Source organism: Pipistrellus kuhlii, unplaced genomic scaffold (assembly GCF_014108245.1).
Source record: "Pipistrellus kuhlii isolate mPipKuh1 unplaced genomic scaffold, mPipKuh1.p scaffold_m20_p_1, whole genome shotgun sequence".
NCBI classification, from domain to species: Eukaryota; Metazoa; Chordata; class Mammalia; order Chiroptera; family Vespertilionidae; genus Pipistrellus; species Pipistrellus kuhlii.
This window is the reverse complement of record NW_023425404.1, coordinates 61136842-61151189: the sequence shown is the minus strand read 5'-3', so window position 1 is coordinate 61151189 and position 14348 is coordinate 61136842.

Sequence of the window (14348 nt, the reverse complement as noted above, 5' to 3'; positions counted from 1 at the left end):
CCCCCTTTCCGGCTTCTTGCTGCTTTTAATATTCTATCTTTGTCTTTTGTTCTTGGAATTTTAATTATGATGTGTCTTGGTGTGGTCCTCTTTGGATTCCTTTTGTTTGGAGTTCTGTGTGCTTCCTGGACTTGTAAGTCTATTTCTTTCCCCAGGTGGGGGAAGTTTTCTGTCACTATTTCTTTCAGTATGTTTTCGATATCTTGCTCTCTCTCATCTTCTGGGACCCCCATAATTCTGATGATGGTTTGCTTGAAGTTGTCCCAGAGGTTTCTTACACTATCTTCAACTTTCTGGATTCTCTTATCTTCTTGCTTCTGTGGAGGAGTGTCCTCTGGCTCTTTGTGTTCCAAGTCTTTGACTTGATTCTTGCAATCTTCCATTCTGTTTTTAGGACTCTGTATAATATTTTTTATTTCAGAGAATGTATTCTTTATTTCTTGTTGATCCCTTATTATTTCTTGTTGATCCCTTATTATTTCTAGTTGATCCTTTATTATTTCTAGTTGATCCCTTTTCATATCTTCATAGGTCTTGTTTATTTTATAGGCCCTTTTCTAGGAGATTCTTTTTTTTTTTTAATATATGTTGTATTGATTTTACACAGAGAAGAAGAGAGAGGGAGAGTTAGAAACATCGATGAGAGAGAGTCATCGATCCGCTGCCTCTTGCACCCCCCCCACTGGGGATGTGCCCGCCACCAAGGTACATGCCCTTGACCGGAATTGAACCCGGAACCCTTCAGTTCGCAGGCTGACGCTCTATCCACTGAGCCAAACCGGTTTTGGCATCTAGGAGATTCTTGAAAATCTTATAAGCGAGGTTTTGAACTCTGTATCCAGTCACTTTTTGTTCTCCATTTCTTTCATTTGTGATCTGTTTCCTTGTCTTGGTATTTTTGCTGCTTCCCTGAGTTGGTAGGGTGGGAGGATCAGCTGTATCTATGCCAAGAGACAGCCTTATTCAACTAGACTTGGAAAACTGCAAGGGCCTCTGTGCTCAGCTTGGATGGGGCAGAGTTTCAGGGTGGAGCCTACAGCCTTGGCTTCCTGTTAGCCCTGCCCTATGAGGTTCCTGAGTCTCAGGTTCCTCAGTGTCCTTTGGTACTCACTGCAAGCACCTCTGAGAAAAAGGTGTCCTAGAGTTTCGCCCACTACCAGCCAGTCTAGTCTCTCCCCCAACGAGCCCACAACTGGGGTTCAGTGCAGTTGGAAGTGGGGTTAAGAGCAGTCCAGAGCTTATATCTCCTTCTCGCTAGGGCAATCCAGCGTCTCAATCAGCAGTCTGTCTTCTTGTGAAATTTGCATGACTTGGGGGCTCTGTCTTTCACTGCTCCCCTGAGCTTTCGCTTTACAGCCCAGATTCTCTCTATATGAGCCTGGGGTTTGAGGGTCTCGCCCAGAACTGGGGTTCAGTGCTGTCGAAACTGGGGCTCAGCACAGTCCAGAGCTTTTGTCTCCTTCCCGCTAGGGCAATCTAGCAGTACAGTCAACAGTCTGTCCTCTGTGCACAATGTGCGCGATTCTGGGGCTCTGCCTTTCGCTGCTCCCTTTAGCTTTTGCCTAACAGCCCAGATTCCCCCTGTATGTGTCTGGGTCCCCAGAGTCCCACTCAGAACTGGGGTTCAGTGCTGTCAGAACTGGGGTTCAACACAGTCTGGAGCTTTTATCTCCTTCCTGCTAGGGAACGCCAACCAGGCACTTAGCTGCCCCTCCTCTCCGGTTCCGTCCTCTCGGTGCGCACCGTGTGTCTCCGTACCTTAGGCTTTTACAGCTCCTCTGATTTTCCTTCTGGTTTTCTCTTTCCTTCTCATTGTAGAATTTCCAGTCAGTCAACTTTCCTGTAGTTCTGGATAATGTCCACTTTATATTTTAGTTGTATTTTTTGAAATTGTTGTGTGAAGCTGCAGTTAGGCAGTTACCTATCCTGCCATCTCGGTTTCTCTCTATACTTTTACTCTTGATGTCATTATGTCAACAGAGACATAATGGTGACTTGGTCAGGACCCCATACAGAGCTGGTTAACACTCAGCCTTAAATCCTCTTCTTGCTGAAATTCATTAATATCTTATATCATGAAGCAATTTAGATCACTAAATTTTTTATGGTCATTTATAGATGTTTTTATTGATTTTTTTTTTTTGAGAGAGAGGGAAAAGGTAGGGAGAGATAAAAACAGGATGAAAGAGAATCACTTATTGGCTTCCTCCTGCACACCCCACCCTGGGTATCCAGCCCCAAACCAGAGCATGTGACCTGACTGGGAAATGGACCATAATCTCCTAGTTCACAATTTGAGACTCAACCAATGCACCATGCTTGCTGGGTACAATTACAAAATTTATTTATTTTTTTTAAATTTGTGTTTGGTGGAAATCATTACCATAAGTGAAGAAGATGTAAAATTGCATTAGATGTAGAATCACTCCTCTGTGTTTCTGACAGACATGTTAGATAGAAAGACCTGTAACCAGTGTCTATATTATGAGGTAAAAGGCATATACTGCAGTCACAGGAGTGTATTTGGTCAAAAACCTGTTCTGAACAGCACATACAGTGTTCCCTATAATACTGGATTTTTGATGTTAACTTTTCAAATTGGGAGTGTTCACATAATTTGCATGTCTATCTTATTTGTAAAAATCAGGAAATGTTGATGGGTGCACTGGGTTTCCATTAGCATAAGGGATCAATTGAGCTGAGTCAGCAACTGAGCCTACAGAAGAGAACAATTATGCAGGTGTCTTCACTGACCCTACTCCTCCCTCCTGATTCACATCCTATCTGTTCACTTATTGATGGATCCTGCCTGGCTCCTGTGGACAATACTTTTATAACCTATCAGCCTTGTTACAAGTGTCCCAAGTAGCAACTCACATAACACTGCCCAATTTGCAACTATGCTTTTCCTTTAAAGTTGTATTCATAGCACGCCTCCTACGATTTTTCTCCATAGCTTTCCTCTGGACATTTCAACTGCCTGTCTTTGCCTCCAAGACTAGTACAGATAACCTAGTTTAATATCCAAGATCTTTTGGAGAAGACTATATATGAGGCAGGAAAATATATAAGCCCATTTTAGTTAAAACACACTGTAACTTCTATGTAAGTTTGTCTTTAATAGACAGAAGGAACTTTTCAGAGACACTTTCTGTTTTGTTTTATTTTTCATTAGCACAGACTCCCTTGCAGACCAATGTTGTGCACATTTTTGGACCTGATCCATGTTTCCATTGAGTAGAATAGTCAAAATGATGCCCTGGTGTTATTAAGTCACTGTTGAAATCTAGGAACATTTTAAGGTATTGTCTCAGAAAAAGACTTCTGCATCTGTGGTGAAAACCAGTGTTTGAAAACAATGGCCTTGGCATTAGTCAGTGTCTCTTTTAACAGTGGCCTATGTACAAAGCCATGAGCTGATCGTTTGCAATTTCTTCAGCCCAGGGTTCTCTTGCAATATCTGCCTTTAACCTGCTGATAGGGAGTTGCTAACTGACAGTGTCTTCCTGTACATGGCTTTCCTAATGCAGAATCTTGCGGGGGAAGAACATTGAACACTGCTTGCTGGTACCACTTGAAGGACTGTCCTAATAGCATGTTTCAGGGTAATGGAATTGCAGCGAATGGAGTGAGATTTAACTAAGATCAATGACATTTGACATTTAGTGTGCTAAGTTCTCCTTGGTCTTTTGAAGACAGCAAGGTGGTCTGTCTCCCATATGCCCCTCACTCAGGACGGCTCAGAACTTTTTTTCTGATACCTGCTTTCCTTTTGTATAGGGTCTTTCCATATCTCCTCTGAAGACCATGTATACAAGCAGAACTGGACACCTATAATCATGTGTCTGCAATGGCATAAGAAAGGAATGAGCCTTTCTTCTTTTCCTCAACTATAAGAAGTACTTCCCCTCTCTAGAGAGGGGATAAAAATAACTCAGATGCAATTATGGACAGGTATGTCTCAAGAGGAATCATACAATGTTTTATTTTATTTTAATTAAATTAGAAAGTTTCCTTCAATTGAAATTGAACCAATTCATATTTAAGCACATGGAGGTATTGACTGAGTTCTCAGGGCTCACAGGAAATTAATTAATCATGTTGGGTGTTGGAATGTTTGTAAATAAAATGATTCTATAAGTGTTTTGGCACCATGATAAAGAATATACGTTTTGCATGGAACGAAGTGCTAACTCTCAGAGGGAAGGTGTGGGACAGTGAGTGTGTGAGAGATAATCAACAAAAATCTTGAATGCATACCCCATGGACACAGATAATAGGGTGCCTGGGGAGGGGAGGGGGAGACGGGTGAGCTGGAGTGGGTCAATGGGGGGGGGGAGGGAAGGGGAACATATGTAACAGTTCCAACAATAAAGAATTATTTGAAAAAAGAATATACATTTTGAATAGTTTTGTCCAGTTTTCAGTCCCATCTTAAAAAAATTTTTTTTTTGAAGTCAGAGAAGAAGGGAGAGGGAGAGAAAAACAGAAACATAAATGATAAGAGAGAACCACACCGATCAGCTGTCTCCCATATGCCCCTCACTCAGGACGGCTCACAACTTTTTTTCTGATACCTTTATTTAAATAGTTGGTCAGTTACTATTCCTCTCTGTGCCTCTATTCTAATCTGTAAAACACAGAAAACAATAATACAGACATAACAGTTTTGAAGGATAAATTTAATGTGGAATATATGTGTGTATGTAAAATATGTTGCATAGACATTGCATATCATAAAAATCTTTATAAGGAATACTGGTGGCCCAGTGCACAAAATTTGTGCACATTAAAAGGGAATTATTAAATTAGAGGAAATATTTTAATATTGCTGTTTGCCCTTTCTCTATAACACAAGTGTCAGAGATGAAAGAAAGTTAGTTAAATGTACATGAAAAACTTCCTCCTTTCAGAGTCTGGGTCACGCTGTGAGATCCAGAGTCAAGTCCGTGCCCACCTGCGTGCACCTTGAAATTTCGAGAGACCCAGACCAAGCTGGCTCCACCCCAACAAGCCCAGACATGAGTGGTGGTGGCGGGGGTGGGGGTGGGGGTGGGGGTGGGGGTGAGGGTGGGGGTGGGGGTGGGTTTGGGGGTGGGGGGGGCACGGGTGCAGCCTCAGGTCCCTGCTGATTGCTCGTTACAGCTCCTTATGGGAACCCAGCCTCCACTATGGGCTCAGCCATCTAAGGTTAGGGGAACCCTGCCTCTGCTGTGGGCACAATCATCTTGTGATGATGTGATGGAGTGAGGGACAATTGGGGTCAAGCCTGCAACTTGGGCATGTGCCCTTGACTGGAATCAAACCCAGGACCCTTCAGTCTACAGGTCGATGCTCTATCCACTGATCCAAACTGCTAGGTTGTGTAAGTCATTTTTCAAAGAGACAGACTTTGAGTATGCTATTCTTGCAGGAATGAATAAATGTCGCTGTATGGGTTTCTACTCTAAAATTCACTATACTTTTCTTTCTGCCACTTAAAGCAACTAAAACCCTTTCTCACCAACTATGTGGTCTTTCTGGTGTCGTAAAAAACTAAATATACAGTTAAACCATGGTAGGCAATAAAGGATAGCTATGGCTTAACGAGCTGCTTATCAGAACTCAGATGATGAAAACAGAACTCACTTTTTCTGTTTTTTATGCTCCCTTTCCCTCCACCAAGGCTCCTCCATCAGTCAGACATTTCTCACATATTTATACATGGCTGCACCGACTCTAGACCTTGCAAGTCCAGCAGAAAATGGCACCTGCCTTCATCCCCTGTTACTCCTAGTAAATGTCTCTCATTGGGTCAAGTGCCCATTTCACAAGCAACCACTGCATCCAGGGAAATGAGGCACAAGCACTGATCAGCCATCACTGGAGCTGTGGTGGAGCCAGTCCACCCAACCACAGACTGGGGTGAGGTGAAGGTTAGTTTTCCAAAGAAAACTGGAATGTAGTTTCTAAAAGACCAAGTGAAGACTGGCCCACCCCCGAACAACCAATACTCCCACCTTGTTGTTTGTCCTTGGCCTCTCCTCCACTGGGTCACAGCTCTCTGTACCACTTTACCTCCCTTACCCTGATATCCCTCCTTTCTAGTACCTTTCTACAATAGTACAAAAAGGAGGCTGTTTTTTTTTTTTTTTTTTTTTTTCCCCCAGCTCCAGTTCCTTGCTAAGCACAGAGCAGGCTCCCATAAATGTGTGCTCCTGTGGTATTTCACACTGTCCTCCAAGATAGATGGTCTTCTGGTACTCTGTCTCTTGTGTGCAGTCAAGGTTCAATTGTCTTAGGCTGCCAAAGACTCACTCCAAATCCTCCTGTTCCACTTAATTGGTTTATATTTCTAAATTAAATTCTGTAAGGTAGCATTTTTTAATGTTATTGTTCTTTCCTAATGAGAAAATTAACTGTGTTAATTCCAGTTTTGTGGTTGACTTTTTTATTTTTTATTTTTTATTTATTATTTTTTTTTTTTTTACCTCTCTCTTCGTAGTTCATAAGAGTGTTGACACCACTGTCAGTCATTGCTAATAGTTTGTAAATGTTCTGGGGTGTTATTTAATTCATTTTTGAAAGCTATTTGCTAGACTTCTTTGTCTTACTTTTCTATCCTAACTTGACTGCATCTATTCTTCTTTCTGTTACAAAAATGGAAGTCAGTAACACTGCATATATTTGTTACTACATGATGAGTCACTATGTCTCTGGAAATATACTCTTCTATATTCAATTTTTTAAAGTACTTTTTAAGATAAGCAAACATTTACCTTAAACTACATTTTCTCATATAAATTTCTTTGGGTAAATCATGTATTGTTCAATTCAAAAAAATTCTAAATCTTTTCTTATCCTGCTGCCTGGCACATACGCTTGACAGATAGTTAAGGTCAGATGAAGGACATTGGCGTGAATCAAAGCTCAGCTCCTTCTGAGTAATGAGGTCCTATAAATACAACTTTCCTAATGGAGCATCCAAGAGGATTGGACCCTTTAACTCAAATGGTCAGTTATGCAGGTTCAATGCCCAGTGGGAGGCATACAGGAGGCAGCCAATGTATGATTTTCTCTCATCATTGATGTTTCCATTCTCTCTCTTCCTCTCCCATCCTCTCTGAAATCAATACAAATATATTTAAAAAATAAATCCATAAACAAATAAACTTTTAAAAACACTTTCCACTTTACATTAAAGAGTGTTTGAAACCCACATAATAAAAACCTCAGATTCTGCAAAGGGGCAAAGGCCTTCAGTCTCCAGACTAGAAAGTGAATGATTAGGCAGGAATCTGAGCAGATGACCAGGAAAGATTTGTTCACATAGATTGCTAAAAAGATGACAGGTGACACAAAGTACCCATGAGGCAATTGCAAATTGCCCTGGACATCCTGACACCAGATTGGTAAAAACTGAAAGAAGGAGAAATCCATCAGAAACTTGCTGGCAAAATACTGCTGTAGTTTTTGTGATTAGTAATCTGACCTTGCAGCTGTTAAAATTTTACATGTGCATGTCCTTTTACCAGCAGTCCCATGCCAGGGCAACTATCTCCAAGTAGCAATAGTATATGTGTGGGCTGAGATGTGTTGCCCAAATTCCATGACTTCACAACCCCTAGGACTCCAGGATGTGCCTGTATTTAAGCTTATGGTCCTTCAAGAAGTAATTAAGGTAAGTGAGTTCACTGGGGTGGATCTTAATCCAATATGACTGGTGTCTTGGGCTGGACAAATGTAAGTTCAATTCCATGTGGCACAGCGACAGATGATGACCATCTATTAGTGCAGGAGTCATCCCTCAGGAGAAACCAGCCCTGCTGACACCCTCATCTCTAACTTCTAGTCTTTGGAATTTTGGGAAAATAAATGTCCCCTGTTTATTATACTTGATATGGTCCTATTTTATGGCACCCTGAGTAATCTCATACAGTCCATTAGGACACATGTAAGTATTCTGGCAGTACTGCTCAAATGGCACATGAACTGAGCTACCTATGTCAAGGTCCAACAGGAAGACTGCATCCCTGTGCAAAGTCCTCTGTTATGGAATATTAAGAACACAGTAAAGCCACAGCTCCTGATCTGGAAGGTCCCTGTGATATATTGCCTCTGTTCTTTCTCTAGTCATGTAGAAATTACATTGTGGATACTTTCTTCTCAGACCTTAGGGTGAAGGCCATAAAGAAAACTCTCAGATCTGTCAATCATCTTAAATAGATTTCCTAGGAGTACTAGTTAAATGCTTACTATTTCACATCTAGAGTATTTATCAGCATCACACAGACTGCCTGTGACATCACTACAAATATGAAGAAAGAATCCTATAGGTTGGCGCCTGTTCCACCTTGATATAGGAAGTCTGCAAATCACCTCATTTTTCTACTCCTCATCTCTATAGTGAAAGTTATAGACTAAAGATCACTTTCAGCTCTGTTATTCTCTTTCATTTTCCAGTTACATGTTACTGTGTGTATGAGTCCATGTGTGATTGCTTCTGTGTGTGTGTGTGTGTGTGTGTGTGTGTGTGTGTGTGCAATTGCTTTATGTATGTCCAAGTAAGGAGAAATATATATATTTTTCTGATGGATTCTTTTAGGCAAATAAAACTAATCACTTTTGTGTAAAGATTGTATTGTTTTTGTAATCACAATTAAAATTGAATATTCTCAGTTGCATAAGACTTCTTCAGCAAGATAAGGGAAGAAATAACACATATAACTTTCCAGAACTTAAAAAATCAACTAGTTTAGGAAACCTTCTGATGAAGGCACTGTAAAAATATAAGAGGAATATCTGTCTAATAGTGGAGCTGTAGTGGAGGCAAAAGGAGCATAAAATGCAGATAAAGTGGGAGATATTCATAGTCAACAAGTTGTGAAGTAAATAGATTTCACATGTTCTGCTGGGTTTCCTGAGTATATAGGCCTCCAAAGCCTTTTGTCTAACTAGGCAACAGGGCAAAAGCTGACTAATTTTTGGCAAAAAAACATAGATTCCAATAGCCTTTAACTTCTAGCTGCTTTGTAATTGGCCAAGAAAAAGGGAACTCAACCTACATGAGGCCTGCAGGATGTGGGCCCTCCAAGAAGGCACATTGGAGAGGGTAGTGACATACAGGGTACCCTGTTTTTCTGGGTATAAACATCTCTCAAATCTCCACCTTCATATTCCCCCACCCAGCCTTCTCCAGAGCCAACAGGTCCTGGACCAGCTGCTTACTAAGTGAACACCTGCCTCCTCTTTGGCACAGTAGTGACTGTGCCCACTGCTAGGAGAGTGTCCTCAAAATGTAAATACATCTCTCTCAGACTCAGTTTGCTCATCTGAATAGTGGGGTAGTAAAAATTAACCTCATAAAAAAAGAAAATAAACCTCCTAGGATTCTTGTAAGGACTATTGGGTGGACAAGCCATGTCTGGTACCTGGTTTCTGGCTCTGCAAAATAGCTGTGGTGGCTGTTCATGCCAATTATTTCTTTCTCCCCCAAGAAAGGTTACCCTCCTGGCCTGTGGCATTTCTGAGTTTTGAAAATCACATGGAAAACAAACTATAGAGCTGCTTGAGATTCCACCTAGGTGTTCCTTGTCTTTGCTTTTGGTGTTGCCAGATTAGAGATCTCAGAGGATAGCAGGGGTCCCAGGACTCTGCTATCTGGGGTAGTTCTGGTTGGAGTTCATTTATTTGACAATGTCTATGCCACAGGCACTTTTGGAGATGCTTAGCCCAACTCAGTAAATGAAGTAGACACAACCCCTAAACCTCACTTCTGGTCAGTGGGTCAGAGAGTGAAACTAAGCATCATTTGCAGGTCACCATCCTTCAGATCTGATGCCATCAAGGTTTTTTCTAGATCTGGAAAAATATTCCCATTTAATGATCAGGGTGATATACCCAGAACAAAATAAAAATATGAATGTGTTTTTGTTCCAGAAGGAGGGCCTCTTGTGTCTATAGAATGGAGGCTTTGGGAGGACAGGACCTAGCAGAACCCAGATATTCCCCATATTCTGATTCCCAAGGATGGTCTGAGGTCCAATGACTTCTCCTGTAGGAGGACAGGAGTGAAACAGAGTTATGGATGTGGTTTTAGTTCCCATAGTACCTCAGGGAAGGCTAAGAATAGTTGTCCTGTAGAGTCCCATTCCCACCACAGATTCATGTCCCTTCCTGCTCTGCCTGCTGTTCTCCACATCCATATCTTCTGACCATCACCACCGGACTCAGAACAGGAGATATGGTGAACAGCCTGCCTACAAGTCTGTTTCAATCCTTAGTCCAGATGACACGGTGCATGGAGGCCTAGGGTGGCAGTGTCCTGGAGGCCTTTTATCTTTTCTTCTTATCTGATTACAGGGTACATGGAGGCCTAGGGTGGCAGTGTCCTGGAGGCCTTTTATCTTTTCTTCTTATCTGATTACACGGTGCATGGAGTCCTAGGGTGGCAGTGTCCTGGACCTTGAGAAATGTCAGTGGGTAGAAGAGACTCACATAGACTCTGTGTTACACCTGTTAGATACCAGGCCTGTTCCTGTCAGGACAGCCACACAGGGATTGAGAGTGGGATAGGGTTGTGCCCTAGAAGGTCAGAAGCATGAATATGGGCTCAGCTCTAATAAAAAATGCCAGGGAAAGGCAGTGTGGAAGGAATATAATCAATAATATTAAAATAACTATATATGGTTTCAAACTGGAACTAGATTTATTGATGTGATCACTTTTTAAATTACACAAATGCCTGATCACGGGATTGTACACTTGAAACAAGTGTAGGTTTCAAAATGGAGACAGAGCAAGTGGAGGCTACACTGAGATTCTCCCAGGACTAAACTGGAATTACAACTAAAATATAGAAAATCTCCTCTCTCTCTCTCTCTCTCTCTCTCTCTCTCTCTCTCTCTCTCTCTCTCTCTCTCTCTCTCTCTCTCTGTGTTGAATTGTATGAATTTTTAAAACTTTGCATATTAACCCCTTATCCAATACATCATTGGCAAATATGTTTTTCCATTCAGAGTGTTGTCTTTTCATTTTGCTGATGATTTCCTTTGGTGTCCAAATACTTTGTTTGATATAGTCCCAATTATTTATTTCTTCTCTTGTGTCCTTTGCCTGAGGAGATATTCTATATAATAAAAGGTTAATATGCAAATCAACTGAATGGTGGAAGGACTGGTTGCTGTGATGCTCACTGACCACCGGGGGAAGATGCTCAACACAGGAGCTGCCCAAGGTGGTCAGTGCGTTCCCACAGGGGGAGTGCTGCTCAGGCAGAAACTGGGCTCATGGCTGGCAAGTTCAGTGGTGGTGGCAGGAGCCTTTCCTGCCTCTGCATCAGTGCTAAGTATATCCTTCTGCTGATGGGTGTAAGCTGGCAGTCAGACATCCCTCGAGGGCTCCTGGACTGCAATAGGGCACAGGCCAGACTGAGGGCCCCCACAAGTGTATGAATTTAATGCATCGGGCCTTTAGTATACTTATATAAAAATATATTGCTAAGAGAAATGTCAGGGATTTTACTGCCTATGTTTTGTTCTAGGATTTTTATGGTTTAGGGTCTTACATTGAAGTCTTTAATCCATTTTGAGTTTTTCTTGTATGTGGTGTAATAAGGTGATATAGTTACATTTTTTGCATGTATCTGTCCAATTTTATCAGCCCTAGACAGAATAGACTGTCTTTATCCCATTGTATAATCTTGTCTTCTTGGTAAAATATTAATTAACCATATAATTGTTGGTTTATTTCTGGACAGTTTTTTCCTTCTGTTCCATTTAACCTATGTGTTTTTATGTCAGGACTGTAATGTTTTGATTACTTTAGACTTATAGTATATTTGATATCAGGGAGCATAATATCTTCAACTTTGTTCTTTAAAAAAAAAAATCAGGATTGCTGGGGCTGTTCAGGGTGTTTTGTGGTTTTATATACAATTTTGAATAGTTTGTTTCATTCTGTGAAATATGCCATTGGTATCTTGATAGTAATTGCACTGAATCTGTAGATGTCTTTGGGAAAGATGGATATTTAAATGATGTGCATTCTTTCTGTCCATGAGCATGATAAATGCCTCTATTTATATATTTTTTTCAGTATCTTATAATTTTCTTAGTACAGATCTTTCACCTTGTGGTTACTTTTATTTCTTTATAAAAATAAATCTTTCTTGTTCATATTATTACAAAAATTACTAATTTCCCCCCTACTTTTATTTCTTAGGATTCTTGTTTTTATTATAATGAGGATTGTTTTATTAGATTCCCTTTCTGTTAATTCATTAATAGTACACAAAAAATGCAACTTAGTTATGGATATTTTTTTGTATCCTTCTATTTAACTGAATTCACTTCTCAATTCTAGTATTTTTTTATTTTTACTTTGTGTGTGTGTAATCTTTAGGTTTTTGTACATACAGTATTGTATCATTTGCAAATAATGAAATTTTTACTTGTTCCTTTCTAATTTGGATGCCTTTTATCTTTTCTTCTTATCTGATTACTGGGGCTAGAACTTGCAGTACTATGTTGAATAAGAACGATGAGAGTGGACATCACTGTCTTGTTTATGCAATTAAGGAAAATATACTTAGTTTTTCCCCAGGGAGTATGATGTTAGCTGTGGGTTGGTCATATATGGCATTTATTATGTTGTGGTATATAAAGGAGGAATAAGGTAAGAGAAACAGGACAACAAAAGGGGAGAAGTGAGTAAGAGAGTGTTGGCATAAAGGTAATGTTGAGATAAAGGAAAATGATGCTATAGAAGGAATGAAAATAAAATGTAGAACACTAATTCCAAAATAAAATAAAATAAAGATAAAGTGACACTTAAGAAAAGGTAAAATAGTAGTAGTAATAATACTGATTAAAAATAAAAATATAATAATTAAAAAGTTAAAATCAAGTGAGAAAAAAAGCAAAAATTTTAGTTTCTTAACTAAAAGATGAAAAATAAAAATGTGCAGTAGTGAAGATCATTCACTTCCTCTACTGTTCTGTTTGGCATGCCTGTTTCCTTTCCGGTAGTCAGGGCAGCATTGAAGCTCCCTGCATTCACTACATTCATTACAACACTGCTCCTCTGTGTTGTAAGCCACAGTCCTGATTTTCCAGCAGGCAGTATTTCTTTGTTTCTTAGACTCCTTTATTTGTGTTTACACAAGAGTCAATTTGTGATTCAACCCCTAGCTGAGCTGGTAGTGTTTCTGGATTGACCTTTGGGGCTATAAGTCCTCTCCAGCCAGTATTTACATTTTGTTTTCCCTGTCCCACTTAATGTTGGTTTGGGAGAATGGACTGCCCCAGAGCTGGTTCTCTGATCTTTACTCCCAGCTCTGATCCCCAGGTTCCACAAAAACAAGTTTGCCCTGCAGTCTCTGAGAGTGTCCCCAATTGGGTGACCCTATGTGCTGGGCTTAGTAATCAAAAGCAAGGATTTAAAGAGATAAGAAGAGACAGAGTAAGTGCGCAAACTAGCGACTTTCACCCTTGGGCACTGTGTGCAACTTTGTGAATGTTTCTGTGCACATCTTTTTCCCCTGGCACTAAGCAGGCCTCACGCTGATAAAATTTCAGGCTGCCTTTTTGTGTCCATTCCAGCTATGGGTTGATTTTTAGGGTTTCCTTATGCTAGCAGCCCTGTGGATCCCTTTCCACATTCCTGGATCACGCTAACCCCAATGGCCACGGATTTTGTGGGGCGCAGACTTCCCCCAGACTTCTAGATCCTGTTGTGCGTGTTTCTCTTTCCAGCCTGGATCACAGACCTCACCCTTTTCTAAGCGAAATCTGAGCTTTCTGTGAGAAGGTGCATAGCTCCTCTGAGTCCGCATATTCACTGTGTTTGAGATCTGGTGTTCCTGGGTTCCCAGCTGTTCCCTGGGTGCTGTGGTTGTGGAGTCCCAGGATGTATAGGCTTCTGATCACAGACACTCTCCCCTTCACGATGGCATGGTCTCTGCTGCAGAGCCGATTGCTCTGGGAGAGATTTCAGCAGCAGTGGAGACTGCCTGGTCAGGGGAGCCCGGTCCAGCAATCTCCTACAGTCCCTTGGAGTACAGCTGTCCCTCACCCACAAATATACACTCCTCGTACATCCACACATTCTCCTTTCATTCTCTCACTCAGACACTATCTTGAAGTCTTCCTCCTGTTGGCAGCCATCTTCCTCTCTCTACTGTAATTGAGTTTTTGTTACTCCTAGGTGGGGTTGACCCTCAGAATGGCTGATAATGATTGGTCCTAACCACAGTGTATGTACTAAAAAGTAAGTTTTATCTGGATACAAACCTGTTTATGTAATCTTTTACTCCTACTTTCTCTTACCTCTCCAGCTAATTTATTAGAAAGTCTGTTGTTTCTGTCTCC